The sequence below is a fragment of the Heterocephalus glaber genome, unplaced genomic scaffold, assembly GCF_053883595.1.
Source record: "Heterocephalus glaber isolate CG9 unplaced genomic scaffold, H.glaber_assembly_v1.0 deba00001600, whole genome shotgun sequence".
In the NCBI taxonomy this organism is placed as follows: domain Eukaryota; kingdom Metazoa; phylum Chordata; class Mammalia; order Rodentia; family Bathyergidae; genus Heterocephalus; species Heterocephalus glaber.
This window is the reverse complement of record NW_028258372.1, coordinates 26,385,973-26,390,945: the sequence shown is the minus strand read 5'-3', so window position 1 is coordinate 26,390,945 and position 4,973 is coordinate 26,385,973. Positions and strand designations below refer to the sequence as shown.

General features: G+C 52.9%; 1 long non-coding RNA gene across 1 annotated transcript; it reads right to left on the bottom strand.

Moving 5' to 3' along the window:
• Positions 1 to 679: 679 nt before the first annotated feature.
• LOC147823142 (uncharacterized) lies at positions 680 to 4,460 on the bottom strand. The gene is made up of 4 exons (XR_015444439.1): positions 4,282 to 4,460; positions 3,367 to 3,571; positions 2,244 to 2,327; positions 680 to 1,011 (listed from the first exon to the last, which is right to left on the bottom strand). It is a non-coding gene; the product is annotated as an uncharacterized LOC147823142 (long non-coding RNA).
• Between the last annotated feature and the right edge of the window lie 513 nt (positions 4,461 to 4,973).

The window sequence follows — 4,973 nt, the reverse complement described above, 5'->3', positions numbered from 1 at the left end:
ACAGCCAAGGAAAAGGTGCCAGGAGGGAGGACTGGGGCAAGAGAGTACAGGCCACACGGCCCTAGGAAGGAGGGGCCTGAGGTCCATGCAGGGATCGGAGCTCAGAGGATACTTGAGAGCACATAAAGGTGAAGAGAGGTCCCAGGCCCCTCCTGAAACTGACCTGAGGGCCCCGGAGACCCCGTGCTCCGCCACCTGGGTGCGGGCTGAGGCTTCCATGATGTAGTGCCTGAGGACGGTGCTGATGACACACTGGGCCACACTTGGGAGGTGAATGACTGTGGAGCAGACGGTGGCAGCCCGCTGCTCCTTGGCCTTTTTGCCCCGCTGTAACCAGGTGGAATCCTGGAAAGGGTAGAGCACCATGTTTTTAAACAGCTCCTGGGGAGAGATAGTGTCACTGGGCCTGCCACAGACCACAGGGCCCCAAGCAAGGACAGAGTCCACTGATCAGTCTGCAGCTCAGAAAGTCAGGACTGTGGCTCGCGCCTCGTGGGGAATTCGGGGTTCTGTCTCCCTGCCACAAGGACATCTTACATAAGAGTGACCCTATGGTGTGCAAGGATGGAGCTGGGATATGAACAGGACATGGGCTCAGCAGGTCTTGATGGCAGATGCCTGGAAGGAGTCCACACTTGCCTTTCCTTCTGCGCCCAGCCACTTACCATGTCCCTCAGCGTGACCCAGTCAGCCACCAGATCAGGAGGGGTCCCATCATGTGAGGCTTCCCTGCACTCACCCTGGTTTTCATGGTCATAGGTGAAGGCCAGGATGGCACCACTGGTAGAAGTGGGCCTGCTCTGGCTGGCTCCAGCTCCAGAGTCTCAGTTCCAGTCTGCTTCTTCTTTGGAATAACCCGAGGTGGCTTTCTAGGTGCACCTGGCCATGGAGCTGGCACTGCAGCCAATTCTTGCCCCAGAATGGGTGGTGGATCTACCACTGGCTTAGAGGCTGCTGCCAGAGCTGCCTCTTGCTCTCCAGTTGGACCTGGCACTAGTGCTGCTGCCTGGGCTGTAGGAAAAAAACGGTGCCAAACATCACTGCCTTGATCTTAACCTTTCCCTGCCTTCTGGAAAAAATCTTCCAACCCTGATTCCACAACAGGACATCTGCTCAGACTGTGGTCCACCACCTGAGGGGCCCAAGGCTCATGTTTGGGCCTTGCCCAACCCAGCCAAGAGCCTCCTCCTGGTGGGTCCAGCACCAACCCTCCTCGTGTGCTTTGATGGACACATCTCAGGCCTCCTCAACCCCAGGCTTGGCCTTCATGGTCTGTGTGTCTTCCAGCTGGGCCAGTAGAAGGTGCACACAGTTCTCCAGGTCTGAGCCAGGCATGTGCAGCTGCACGTACTCCACCAGCTGCTTGAGGCTCGCGAACTCCAGAGGCTGCTAGAACTGGTCTGGATACTTTTCCAGCCATGTGCCCAAGATGGTAGAGATGGCACTGAGGACAGGTGGGTGGGCAGTGTCAGGGACCTGAACTCCTCTTCTCGATGGCATCCCAAGGCACACCTGTGGGGCCTGGGCTACTGTGCTCCCCAGTTCACTGAGTGAACAGCCCCACTCAGCCTGAGCCCCTCAGACCGTCCATCCAGAGTTTGGCCAAGAGACCCGGCAGAGACTGCAGAGGGACTCCACTGGAGGGAGCCCTAGATCAACTACCTTTCTTCAGAGAAGCCCACACTCTGCTGTGAGGAACTGGTAACACACCTGCCCCTGCTCACTAGAAGGTGAACTCTTCAATGGTTGTTGCTCCCACCCATGACCCTGGTGACACCTTAACCTGTGGCCCAGGCTGCCAGGCTGCTTCCATGTCTGTGACACCTATGGGTCTTGTCTTCCGAGCCATGCTTTCGCTGAGGGGTGCAGCCACCCCTTACTGTCATCAAATTGCCTGGAAATTACCAGCACAGTAGCAAGGCCACATAGGAGCATGCTGCTCCCCAAACAGCCAGTGTCCCAGTGAGGGCGGGGGTGGATCCACAGGGCTGGAATGAGCTCTGGTGGAGCGGGTCCTCACAGTGCTTGGCTCAAATCCCCGGGCCCCTCCTGTTCCCTGGTTGAGGACCCCACCCACAGCTCTTATTTCCTCCTCCTGCAAGGGAAGCCCCAGACCTCAGCCCTCCAGCAGGAAACACAAATACAGGAGCTGGTATTTGCCCCCTCCCTGTCTCAGCTCCCCAGTTCCGCAGTCCGTACACAGGGACACAGGAACCTTCCCTCTTGAGCCAAATCCCACTCACCTTTTCAGTTGATCCAGAGGCCCGCCATTTTCACTGGAGTAATGGAGGCTTTGGCTGTATGTAGAGGCCATGAGGGTATCACATCTGTAACCAGCGTGATGAAATGATACTTTAGCTGTGAGAATTTTTCCTTAGGGACAAGTGGCTTCTCCAAACTTCCTCAAGCTGAGGACTTCACTGCCACCCCCTCTTCTCCTAAGCCCAGACCACAGGAGACAATATGTAGAGCTGCCACAGGAGGTCAGGCCCCACTTCATTTCCAGAAGGAAGGGGGGGAGTGGAATGTGTCTGGGAGCCATGGAGCAAGCATGGAGAGGTGCCTTCTTTTCTGGTGTGCCCCCTCCCCTGTGCCTTACTGTGAAAGACTCTGCACACATGGACACTGAGAGATGGTGCTCTGAGGCAAAGGCAGCACCTCTCGTCCCCTTGGAGTGAGATTTAAAGCCTTTCTCTGCCTCCCCCCCCCCCAAATGGCTTCCTTTGGTTTTCCAGGGGTGAGCAAACAAACCTGAGCAGATGGATATGGGAGACTGGTAACACACCTACCTTACCTTCTTACGACTTTTTGTGTCACTGTCTATACTGACATAAAAATAAAGCCTAAGAGAAAAGGTATTTTCCTGCCCTTTTTCCCTGAATTGGGTTAAGTACCCAGCAATGTGCCTGTATACAATTAGTGCTTCATATTTGTGTATGCCATGGATGAACCCAACCATCACCTTCGCAAATGTCTCCATGGGTCTCAGGCCCCTCAGTCCATCCCCAGGGCTCCTGCTCTGCCTGTATCTAAGAGAAGAGTCTCCCAGATGGAATCCAGAGCCTCTTTCACAGATGGGGAAACTTTCTCTGAGGCCTCAGGTGAGGAGCCAGGCTGAGAGCTTCTCCATGTTGATGAAAGGTGAATGTCACACTCAAGTGGACCACAGTGCTGGGTAACCAAGGTACATGATCAAGCACAGGACAGGCATTTGCAGGCTCAACTCCCTTGCTCCTGACCACACCCTGCAGGTCCTCTTATTAGCACTCCAACTGTCACACAGCAAACTAGGTCACCAAGTGGTGCAAGGAATTCCCAAAACCCAGCCAGATGGAGCTCCCCTGACCTACAAGGTGGTGCACAAACCTTTTCAACAGCAGATCTAGCACCTGCCGTGTGGTCCCAAATACTTGGTAGTTTTCCAAAACTCGTGCAGGAACAGAGAGTTCCCTTGAAGCAAGGATCGCACAAGATAGTTGACCATGGACTCCCTTACATCCATCTTCAAAAGCTCTAAGCAAGCTTGAGTATCCAGAGTCAGGCTTGACTCCTTTTCATCTTGGAGTGGGACCTTCGAGGGAGGTTAACATGGAAACAGTAGTTTTATTAATCACCTGTTTGTTTCTGGGACCAATATTCAACACAACTTAAGAGGAGGAGGGGGCCAGGATTTTAGCTCAATACTTCTGCCCCCTGCCTCGAAAGTGCAAGGTCCTGAGTTCGATCCCAGGTACAAAAAAAAAAGAGAGAGAGAGACGAGGAGAAGCTTATTTGGGCTCATGGTTTTAGAGAGTTTAGTTCATAGTTGGCTGGCTCCAAGGCAGAAACAGCATGATCCAAGGGCATGGCAAAGGAAAGCTGTTCAACCCATGCAGCCAGAAAGCAGAGGAGGAGAAAGGATCCTGCGAGAAAATGTACCCTCCAGGGTCACACCCACAATGACCTACCTCCCCAATCAGGCCCCAATTCCCAACAATATATTCAGCTATGGAGTTATCAATGACTCCAGTGATCCGCTGATGAGTAAGTAAGCCACCCACATGATCCCATCACCTTCCAAAAGCCTCACCTCTGGATACATGAAACATTTGGGGTCATTTTCAATTTAAGCCACAACCTTAGAAAACTATCAAGTGACTCTGCCATATGATAATGTGAGAGCAGTACAGATTTTTTGTTGACACTCACTCATGTGCTTGGGCACACACTCTCACACACACAGCCAGGGAAGGTCTGGACCCATATAGGAGGGATCAGAGCAGTGTGCTGGCCTTTGCTGACCTGCCCTCAGCTACCGTGTTTCCCACTTTGACTCCTCTGAGAAGATGGCCACAGGCATTGTGTGAGACGTGGGACCCAGTTTCTCCAGATGCGACTGACTCCTCTCCTGAGAGATCTCGTGAGGCCTGAGCCTTGGGAAGTCAGGACACAGCAAGAAAACATCCTCACGTGTCCTGTGTCTCCAGGCAAGTGAGCAGGCGTCAGTTAGTGGTGCTATGTGTTGCTTGGCAACAGGGTTCTGAGCAGAGTGTCATCATAAGGAAGTGAGGTCATCTACTGGGATCTCTTCAACTGAACTTTTCCTCGCACTGGATGTAAAATAGCCCCCGGGCTGCTGATTGCCCCCAACTCACACTCAGTACACACCCTGACAGAGTGACACAAAAACACTTGGCCGAATCTCCCTGGGCAGGCCAGGGCTTAGCTGGCACTCCAGGTAACTGATGAACCCTGCCGCTCTTACTTTGGGTTAGATTTAGACATTAGGGTTTAGGGTTAGAAGTCAGGTTTAAATCTTGTTGTGAGGGTCAGAATTTGTTTTAGTGATTAGATAGCGGGTTAGGATTTAGGGTTGAGGGTTAGGGTTGAGGGTTAGGGTTCACTGTTAGACAAAGAGTTATGATTTAGGGGTAGGGGTAGGTATAGAAGGTTAGGTCCTGGTGTAGAGCTTATGTTTTACAATTAAGGTTAGG